This window comes from Arachis ipaensis, chromosome B02, assembly GCF_000816755.2.
Source record: "Arachis ipaensis cultivar K30076 chromosome B02, Araip1.1, whole genome shotgun sequence".
NCBI lineage: Eukaryota > Viridiplantae > Streptophyta > Magnoliopsida > Fabales > Fabaceae > Arachis > Arachis ipaensis.
Genome location: NC_029786.2, coordinates 18,400,952 through 18,412,708, shown reverse-complemented (window position 1 = coordinate 18,412,708; position 11,757 = coordinate 18,400,952). Strand labels below are relative to the sequence as shown.

At 32.7% G+C, this 11,757-nt stretch overlaps 1 pseudogene; it reads left to right on the top strand.

Moving 5' to 3' along the window:
- On the top strand, positions 9,389-11,551 carry LOC107626939 (annotated as a pseudogene).

Below are 11,757 nucleotides of genomic sequence, written 5' to 3'. Positions count from 1 at the left end.
TCCATGAAGGATTGTAAGTGTTTCCATAGGAATCTCCTATGTAATTCACTTATTCCATTCCAGGATTCTCAGGATTATAAGCTTCTTCTTCAGAGGAAGCTTCCTTAGTACTGCCTGATGCAGCTTGCATTCCAGACAGGCTCTGAGAAATCATATTGACTTGCTAAGTCAATATTTTGTTCTGAGCCAATATGGCATTCAGAGTATCAATCTCAAGAACTCCTTTCTTCTGAGTTGTCCCATTACTCACAGGATTTCTTTCAGAAGTGTACATAAACTAGTTATTTGCAACCATTTCAATGAGTTCCTGGGCTTCTACAGTTGTCTTCTTCAGATGAAGAGATCCACCAGCAGAGTGATCCAATGACATCTTGGACAATTTAGACAGACCATCATAGAATATACATATGATGCTCCATTCTGAAAATATGTCAGCAGGACACCTTCTGATCAATTACTTGTATCTTTCCCAAGCTTCATAGAGGGGTTCACATTCCTTCTGTCTGAAGGTTTGGACTTCCACTCTAAGCTTGCTCAACTTTTGAGGTGGAAAGAATTTGGCCAAGAAAGCATTGACTAACTTTTCCCAAGAGTTCAGGCTGTCTTTAGATTGTGAGTCCAACCATGTCCTAGCTCTGTCTCTTACAGCAAAAGGAAAAAGCATAAGTCTATAAACCTCAGAATTAACCCCATTGGTCTTAACAGTGTCACAGATTTGCAAGAATTCAGCTAAAAACTGATGAGGATCTTCCAATAGAAGTCTATGAAACTTGCAATTCTGCTGCATTAGAGGAACTAATTGAGGTTTAAGCTCAAAGTTGTTTGCTCCAATTGCAGGAATTGAGATGCTCCTTCCACAGAAGTCAGAAGAGGGTGCAATAAAGTCACCAAGCATCTTCCTTGCATCTCCACCATTGTTATTGGGTTCGGCCATCTCTTCTTCTTTTTCGAGAAATTCTGTCAGGTCCTCTCCAGAGTGTTGTGCTTTAGCTTCTCTTAGCTTCTTCTTTAGAGTCCTTTCAGGTTCCAGATCAGCTTCAACAAGAATATTCTTATCGTTGCTCCTGCTCATATGAAAAAAAAAAGAGAACAGAAAAGAATAGGAATCCTCTATGTCACAGTATAGAGATTCCTTTATGTGAGTAGAAGAATAGAAGAGTAGAATGAAGAAGGGAGAAGAAGAAGAATTCGAACACAGAGAGAGGGAGAGGGTTCGAATTTTTTAAGAAGAAGAGAGGTGTTAGTAGATAAATAGAAAGAGATGAGAGAGAGAAGAAATTCGAATTTAAAAAAGAGGGAGAAGAAAAATATTTTTTATTTTTATTTATTTAATTAATTAGAATTCAAAAATTAAGGGAAGAGATAAATTAAAATTTGAAAACTAAATAAATTAATTATTTAAAAAGATTTTTGAAAAAGTGGTTAGTGATTTTCGAAAATTGGAGAGAGAAAGGTAGTTAGGTAGTTTTGAAAAAGATATGATTGAAATAGAAAAATTTTAAAATCAAACAAAAAGTCAAGTAGTTAATTGAAAGAGATTTGAAAATCAATTTTGAAAAGATAAGAAGTTAGAAAAAGATTTTGAAATTAAATTTTGAAAAAGATATGATTGAGAATTTATTTTGAAAAAAAGATTTGAAAAGGAAATTAAAAAGATTTGATTTTTGAAATTAAAGTTGATTACTTGACTAACAAGAAACTAAAAGATATGATTCTAGAATTTAAAGTTTGATCCTTTCTTAATAGGCACGTAACAACTTAAAATTTTTGAATCAAAATATTAATTTCTAGCATTAATTTCGAAAATTATGAAATAAAAATAAGAAAAAGATTTTGGAAATCAAATTTTAAATTTTTCGAAAATATTAAGAAGGAAATTGAAAAAGATTTTATTTTTGAAAAAAATTTGAAAAGATAGAATTTTAAATTGAAAATTTGACTTGACTAATAAGAAACAATTAAATTTTAAAACTTTATGACTAAATCAATTCAAATTTTCGAAATTTATGAGTGAAATAAGGGAAAGATATTTTTTATCTTTTAATTTTTAATGAGGAGAGAGAAACATAAAAATGATGCAAAACACAAGAAATTAAGATCAAAACTAATAATGCATGCAAGAACACTTTGAATGTCAAGATGAATACCAAGAACACTTTGAAGATCATGATGAACATCAAGAACATATTTTTGAAAATTTTTAAGAAAAGAAAGACATGAAAGACACCAAACTTAAAAATTTTTAAACTTTAGACACTAATAATTCAAAAATGCATATGAAAAACAAGAAAAGACACCAAACAAGAAAATTTAAAGATCAAATAAGGAAAATCATCAAGAACAACTTGAAGATTATGAAGAACTCAATGCATGTATTTTTCAAAAATTAAAAAGAAATTTCAAAATATGCAATTGACACCAAACTTAAAATTTGACACTAGACTCAAACAAGAAACACAAAATTTTTGGTTTTTATGATTTTATTAAATTTTTTGTATTTTTCGAAAATTATTTGGAAAAAGAAAAATAAGGATTTCAAAATTTTTAATAAGAATTCCAGGAATCATGCAATGTTAGTCTAAAGTTTTGGTCCAAAATTTTAGACATGGCTTAATAGCCAGCCAAGCTTTATGTGAAAGCTTCGGTCCAAAAGATTAGACATGGCCAAATGGCCAGCCAAGCTTCAGCATACAAATCAGACATACAACTAGGGGTGGGCATGGTTTGGATTTTTATAAATCCAAACTGGATCCATTTCAAAACCAGTTTTATGGTTCATGAAACCAAACCAGAACTGGATTGAAGAGAAAAACCGGTTCTAAACCGGTTTGAAAAACAAAAACCGATTTTAAACCAGTTTTAGAATTTAAATCTGGTTTTACTTACAAACCGGTTTTAAATCCGATTTTTTTTTAAATCCAAATCTAAAATCTGATTTTTTTTTAAATCCAAATCTAAAATCCAGTTTTTTTTTATAAAATTCAGTTTTATAACTAGATTTTTTAACCAAAAATTCAGTTTTAAAACCAATTTTTGAAAATACAGTTTTAAAACCAGTTTCTTCAACCAAAAATCAAATTTTAAAACTAGTTTTTAAAAATCCAATTTTCAATGGACAAGCATGCTACTATAACCATGAAAACAATGTCACTCATTTTCAACTTCACATACACGATTATTTTTTAAATTCTTTTTAGTGATACAGGTACCAAAAACAATAATCTCCTCTTAAATAATACCAAATATCATTAGTTGTGCATGCAATTGGTCAAGGCCAAAAAAATTGTTAATAAATAATATCAGAAAAAGTTCATAGAATGAAGGCAAAGGAGATAATCATGCAACCATAAAATAGACATTTAACATCATATTAAACACATAACAAAATTAGAAGACAAGCCAAAAGAACTAAGTCGAAAAAGAGATGCCAAAATAGCAAAATTAGTTCAAACTCGGTCAAATATATATCAAATTGATCAAATAAGAATAAACATATACAATACAATTAATATTTTGAGAAAATCAGCATTTTGGCACCCAAAGTTTCGGTTTTCAACAAAATTGCCCCCCAAAAGAAAAAAAAACCGTTTAAATTTGGATTAGGATTTTTTTTTTCACCAATTCAGTCTTAGATTAGGGTTTTTTTCAATTCGGATTTTAATTTGGATATGAATTTGGATATGGATTTAAACCGTTTAAATGGTTTGGATTAAAATTCCAAACTATAAAAGAGATCCAATTTGGTTTGGATTTTTTTTATTTAAAACTGGATTTTTTTAAATGGTTTGGTTTGGATTTGGTTTAAAATCCAATATTTGGATTTTTTTGCCCAACCCTACATACAACAGCCAAATAGATGGGAATTCAAAGGCTCTTGCCATGATAATTGGAAGCTTCGGTCCAAAAAGTTAGACATGGCTTAACAGCCAGCCAGACTTCAACAGATCATGATGAAACACTAGAATTCATTCTTAAAAATTCTGAAGAACAAGATAAAATATAATATGTTTTTTTTTTCGAAAATAAACGGCTTTAAAATAAAATAAAATTACCTAATCTGAGCAACAAGATGAACCTTCAGTTATCCAAACTCGAACAATCCCCGGCAACGGCGCCAAAAACTTGGTGCACGAAATTGTGATCTCTGAAACGGCGCCAAAAACTTGGTACGCACGATCATAATCTCAACTCTTTTCACAACTCCGCACAACTAACCAGCAAGTGTACTGGGTCATCCAAGTAATACCTTACGTGAGTAAGGGTCGATCCCACGGAGATTGTCGGCTTGAAGCAAGCTATGGTCATCCTTGTAAATCTCAGTCAGGCATATTCAAATGGTTATGAGGTTTTGATAATTAAAATATAAATAAAATCGAAAATAAGATAGAGATACTTATGTAATTCATTGGTGGGAATTTTAGATAAGCGTCTGGAGATGCTTTGTTGCTTCTGAACTTCTGCTTTCCTACTGCCTTCTTCCAACCATGCGTTACCTCTTTCCATGGCAAGCTATATGATCCTCTCGGATGAAAACAAATCCATATGTGCTGTCACCGCACGGCTAATCATCTGTCGGTTCCCGCTAGCGTCGAAATAGGACCATTGTCCTTTTGCACACTGTCACTTGTGCCCCACATTCGCAGGTTTGAAGCTCGTCATAGACATCCCTTCCCAAATCCTACTCAGAATACCACATACAAGGTTTAGACTTTCCGGAACCTGGATCCTACTCGGAATACCACAGACAAGGTTTAGACTTTTCGGATCCCAGGAATGGCTGCCAATAATTCTAGCCTATACCACGAAGGTTCTAATCTTAGATTAGAAACCCAAGAGAATATACTCCAGATGTCGTCCAATGACTACGTTGAACATCATGTAGATCGCTTTGTGGTTGTCAGGCACGCGACCTTGGCTAAGCGAGGAATGAAGATTGGGTGATTGTCACGGGTCACCCCTTCATTCTGACTTAACTGAATTAAGTACGAGAGTATATCTTGGAGAAGAAGTAGGCGTGAATTGAATAGAAAAATAGTAGTAATTGCATTAATTCATGAAGAACAGCAGAGCTCCACACCTTAATCTATGGGGTGTAGAAACTCCACCGTAGAAAATACATAAGTGAAAAAGGTCTAGGCATGGCCGTGAGACCAGCCTCCAAACGTAACATAAGGTCTATGATAACATAACCCGATCAAAATATATAAAATAAATCTCTAAAAGTAGTTTTTATACTAAACTAGTAATTAGGGTTTACAGAAAATGAGTAAATAAGTGCAGATAGTGCAGAAATCCACTTTCGGGGCCCACTTGGTGTGTGCTTGGGCTGAGCATTGAAGCTTTTTCATGCTTAGGCTTTTCCTGGAGTTAAACGCCAGCTTTTGTGCCAGTTTGGGCGTTTAACTCCAATTCTGGTGCCAGTTTGGGCGTTTTACGCCAAGATGTTTTAGGCTGACTTTGAACGCCAGGTTAGGCCATTAAATCTCGGGCAAAGTATAGACTATTATATATTGCTGGAAAGCCCAGGATGTCTACTTTTCAACGCAATTAAGAACGCGCCAATTGGGCTTCTGTAGTTCCAGAAAATTCACTTTGAGTGTAGGGAGGTCAGAATCCAACAGCATCTGCAGTCCTTTTTCAGCCTCTAAATCAAATTTTTGCTCAAGTCCCTCAATTTTAGCCAGAAAATACCTGAAATTACAGAAAAATACACAAACTCATAGTAAAGTCTAGAAATGTGGTTTTTGAATAAAAACTAATAAAAATATAATAAAAAGTAATTAAAACATACTAAAAACTATGTAAAAATAATGCCAAAAAGGGTATAAATTATCCGCTCATCAGAGATCTTAATAAAAAAATTTATATGGAACAACCAGAAGGCTATGTTCTACCTGAAATGATAAAAAAAATTTTAAATTAGTTAAGTCTTTGTATGGCTGAAAACAAGCGCTTAAACAATGGTATGAGAAGTTCAATTCAGTGGTGTTATCAAATGACTTCTCACATAATAATGCGGATAAATGTATTTATTCAGAATTTATTGAGGATTATAGAGTGATCATTTGTCTATATATTGATGATATGTTAATTATCGGGAAAAAATTTAAAAGAAATTTGTATAATGAAGGAGTATCTAACTTCTTAATTCAAAATGAAGAATTTGAATAAAATTGATACAACTTACTGAACTTAGGCATAAAGATGTATAAGAATAAAACTGGCTTTACTTTAAATTAATCTCATTATATAAAAAAAAGTGTTGGAAAAATTTGATCACCTTATAATTAAAGAATTTAATACACTATATAATTCTAATTTTAAGTTAGAAAAAAATATGGAAAGACTTGTAGCACAATTAGAATATCTTAGTGCTATATGAAGTTTAATATATGCAATACATTGCACCAGACATGATATAGCATTTGCTGTGTGCAAATTATCAAGGTTTACAAGAAAGTCTAGCAATCAACATTGAAAAGTTATAACAAGAACTCTTGGTTATCTTAAGAAAATCATAAATATTGAATTACATTATAGTGATTATCCCGCAATTTTGGAAGGTTATTCTGACGCAAGTTGGATTGTAAAATTTAATAATAACAAATCCACTTCAACATGGATTTTCACCATAGGTGGTAGAGCAATAAATTGGGTTTATAAAAATAAATATGTATGTATTTCACATTCTACTATGGAGGTTGCATTTGTAGTTTTATAAGCCATAGATAAAGAAGCGAAATGACTTAGGAATTTATTATATGATATAAAGTTGTGAAGATGACAACCATTTCAATCTCTGATAGTGAATCAATCTTGTCTCAGACATATAATAAGGTTTATAATGAAATGCCTAAACATATAAGTTTGAGACATGAGTTTGTGAGGCAATTAATAGAGACTTATTTAATTACTTATGTAAGATCTCACAAAAATTTAGCAGTTTTTTTTTTTTACTAAAAGTTTGCCAAGGAATATAAAATTAAAGAAATAACGCAAAAATAGGATTAAAATTTATTGTTGTTAAATGACCAAGCCTCCTTCGACCATCTACTATGACAAATGCAATAGGCAATATGTTTGAATTGCCATCTTGAACGATAGCCATGAGCAAAGTGTCCCGGTATTTACCATATAAGTGGGTGCCATAAATGAAAATAAGTGGTTTGCAGTGTTTGAAAACCTCAACACACAAAAGAAATGTCCAGAACGCCCGATGAAACATGACACTATCGACTGAAGCAGATCAAGAATGTGTTACAAGTTACACCCAAGTACTTAAAAAACCCTTAGTTTTTATAACATATAAGTGACGACTTAATTAAGCACTTATAAGTAAAGGTGATGTAATAAATCTTACCAGGTAAGTACATTTGCATTTAGAATAACCAACGAAAAAAATCGTTGTATGATTTCTCCCAATCTCCATATATCCTAGCAATGACTCTACTTTGCAAGCCAAGCTTTTCTGTATGACGCCTTGTAACCGAAGTGATTCTCCACACCTCCTTGCAATACCCTCATGCTGATGGTTGGATCTACTTTTACTATTGTGAATATGTGCTGAACAATCACCTTCGAATCTAACCTTCCATGGTCTTAGTCTATTGATATTTGCATGCAAGTATGATGATCACTATATCTCCTCATCTCCTATTTTTCCTGCTTTTGGTGATAAAATATGCATATGTTCCATTAATAATCATACCTAAACTGGGTACACTATACATCATACTTCAACTGGTCACTCTCTAATATCTTATACTCCACACCCTTCCTAATGCTATACGTCTTAATTGCCATAATAACTTTCTCCTTATTTTCATACTATTGTTCAATCTTAAACTCATTGGTGGGATCATCTTCGGAGCCTCCTTGACTAAATAAATAATCTGAAGTCATTGCCTCGAGATTTAATGAGAAAAAGTGATTTGACCGAGCATATGGTAAAAAAATGTCAAGTTGTGTCAGTGCGATTTGTGTGTCACTGTAGTAGTTCATCTCTTTCTCCTTTCCATTCGGAATTTCAGTTGGTTCAGCCTCAGCATCTTCACCGTCATCAGGGTTAACTTAATTGATAGGGATCCATCGTTGGGTCTCTAATACTAGAATCCTCATAACTTTCAACATTAGCTTGCATCATACCATCATTAGAATCTTCGACATTTGACTCTTCTTGACAAACTTCAGGTGGCATATTTAAGTCAACCATCGTTCTTTTAATATTTCTCCTAACCACTCCACTTAAAGGGATATTATCAACAGTATCCAAGAAGTTCCTTCACCCAAGTCAACTAGAAAAATAAATAATTCCAACTGATGTATATTTGTCCAACAGTTGTGTCATACCCTAATAAGACGTTTGTCTTCGTTATCACGTAACTGATACCTAATTTACAAAAACATAAAATCTTATCAAAACCATCATCAAGTAAAAAAATAACAAAATAATAACAATTGTAATCTATGATATACCTTTTGTAAAATAAAGTGTTATCTACTGCAGACGAATATTTGTAGTAAATTTTTTCACTCTTTTCATGTGTTGTTGACCAATAGTATGCAATATCAAATTCTTCAATACTGTTAGACTTTTGACTTCAGGTGGCATACATGTAAATACTAATTCAGCAAAATTAAACACGATAGATCCCTCTTCATCATATACTATTTCACTATCATAATTAATGGATAACAATGAAATTTCAGACATTGTATAGAGTAAGTAGAAGATCAAAGTAAAAAAAGAAAGATGAGTTACAAGTAATGATTTTAATTTCCAATCGATCTCGGTGAGATTTTATTAAAGAATCTACTTGAAATTTATCGAGGAGGCGACGAATTTTACATATTACATAAAATTTGTCGAGGAGAACGACAAACTTGCCTGCAACGCTACCAAAAAAATCAAAAATTAAAGTTAGAATATTTTTTTGGAAATAAATATTTTTTTATTTTATAACAGAAAAAAATATCCTTTTGTTAAGACTTAAGAATAAGCGACAATTAGCATTATAAAACGACAGTAGGTCAATCTTTTGGAGCAAGAAGAAAAGCGAATTGCAAATACGTGGCATTAAGCTGAATAGGCAATCCAAAACTTATTCTATAATGGAATCCACAAAATCTGGTTATTCTATAAGTTAAAAAAAATCTTATTAATATCAAGCAGAAACTAATGCTTAGTGCAGTACTCAATTCCATTACAACCTTAATAAGGTTAAATATCAGTGCATACATCGTATATGAACTATAACAGCATCCTAATTTCTCTTGCTGTGTTTTTTCAATTTTTAGACATCTATTTTATGCATCATTGCAGCTGGTAGTACTTGTGGCTCACTTTTGGAGTTTATAGCTAAAATGAACTAGTTTTGATATATTTGTACAGCTTCGGTACTTCCTGTTTGAGATATTGCTAACTGGGCTCATGATGTTGGAGCAAAAGTGCTTGTAGCTGCCTGTCAGAGTGTTCCACACATGACAATTGATGTTCACAGCCTCAATGTTGATTTTCTTGTTGCTTCTTCTCACAAGGTTAGGATTGTTAACTTATTTTTGCTTGTATTTCTTTGGAACAATTATAATAAGTTTGTCAAATACTTCTTCCAGATGTGTGGGCCTACAGGTGTTGGATTCTTATATGGTAAAATAGACCTCTTGTCGTCCAGGCCTCCCTTTTTAGGTAAGTAATTAGACATGGTATTTCCCTTGCGTCTTCTCGTTCAAATAGGAAATGACTATAAAATAAAATTGAAGCCATATTTTTTTTGGAACCATGATTAATGATATTGTCTTTTGAAGCTAATATACTGATGGCAACCTCAGCCTTTTCTTTGTCTAGGTGGTGGTGAAATGATTTCAGATGTATTTCTTGATCACTCAACTTATGCTGAACCTCCATCCAGGTTTGTGAACTTGCTTTTCCCGACTCTTATCTTATGGATAGTCTTATGTGACCTTGGGTGGAGATCACAAGTTTGATGAAGAGCATTTGTGGTTCTATTAATTTGCATGTCTATGTCTAATAATTTCTTTGCTTCTATGTTTTTAAAATTAACTCAGTGGTCAGTGTTACTGACAAATTTTAACTTCTCAATCCTTTAACTTCAAAAGGATCAACCATCTACAATTACTGTTAGTAATAGATAATAAGTGATATATAATATGTAGTTGTTGTTCTCTTTGCAACTTTTTTCTGTTTGGCATACTATTAGTTGACTATGTCTTATTATTCGATGCACTCTGATTGTTCTAGATTTGAGGCCGGAACACCAACAATTGGGGAAGCAATTGGTTTAGGAGCAGCAATTGATTACTTATCTGGGATTGGTATGCAAACCATACATGATTATGAGGTAACTCAGGCTTCAATCTTTTAAAGGACAAGCTATTTTATGATTCAAAGAACAAGAAAGATGCATGCTATGAATCTATCAAAAGCATTAGCAAGCTTGATGTTCCTCTTAACTTTTTTCTCTTTCTTTTGGGGGGACAACCCAAAAAGGAAAACTGATAGAAATGGTTAACAAAATGCGTTCTAAATGAAAATGATCTGTGCTTATGTGAGAGAAACTGCACTGTAAATTAAATTTGATAAATCTTTCCACACTTGTGCTTAGTCACATATGTTGATATTAACAGTTTGTCTTGTGCAAGGTTAACTATTTTGATTCCAATGAAATGTGAAATTTCACAGGTGGAGCTGGGAAGATATCTTTATGAAAGGCTCCTTTCAATCCCAAATATTTGCATCTATGGGCCGGCACCTTCAGAAAAAAATTAAACGAGCTGCACTTTGTTCTTTCAATGATGAAAATATTCACGCAACCGATCTTGCAACATTTCTTGATCAACAGGTATGAGGATAAAATGACCATCCCCAGTCCCCACACGCAAAGTTCTCCAAGAACCATTTTTTCAAGAAAGAAGCTATAGATAGCAATCATGATGATCTTTTGCAATTGTATGCCTACTAAAAAAATGTACTATTTAGCATTTTTGGAATTATGATCAGCATTGCATTGAGCATGTTTGGAAATTATTTCTGTCTTGAATTGTAATTGATGATGTAACATCTTTTCAGCGTGGAGTGGCTATCAGATCGGGTCACCATTGCACCCAACCCCTCCATCGGTACTTGGGAGTCAATGCAAGTGCACGTGCAAGTCTCTATTTCTATAACACTAAGGAGGATGTTAACAATTTTATCCAGGCCCTCAATGACAAGTCAACTTCTTCAGTTCATTCAAGTAATCAGAATGTATTGTTATGTAAATCAATTTTTCTTTTTGTATGTCATCTCACTATTAGGTCAATTGGTAGGGACGTGCTATCTCAATGTTCTTGAATTAAATTCCTTCTAATGATCTTAGTGGTGGAGGCGTCTTTTAAATTTTGGGTTTCATTGTCTAAATTGTGGAACACCACATCATCAACCTCCTAAACTTGTATGTATACTAAAATTGATGCTGAATTTCAGTATCGAAACAAAAGAATGATGCTTAGGCATTGTTTTATACCTAGTCAATATTTAAAATCAATTGTAGCTTATTGGAAGTTGGAACAGGTACACATTTGAGCACAAGAGATGTTTATTAAAATTTAAAATTTCTGATACTTTTATGAACTTTATTCGTTCACAAGGATGTTAATCCATACTGTCAAAAATTAAAAAAAATGGATGTTAATCTATGAGAGATGATGTATTATATTGTCAAGCAGCACATGCAATGGAGAGCCCTGTAAATTCAAAGA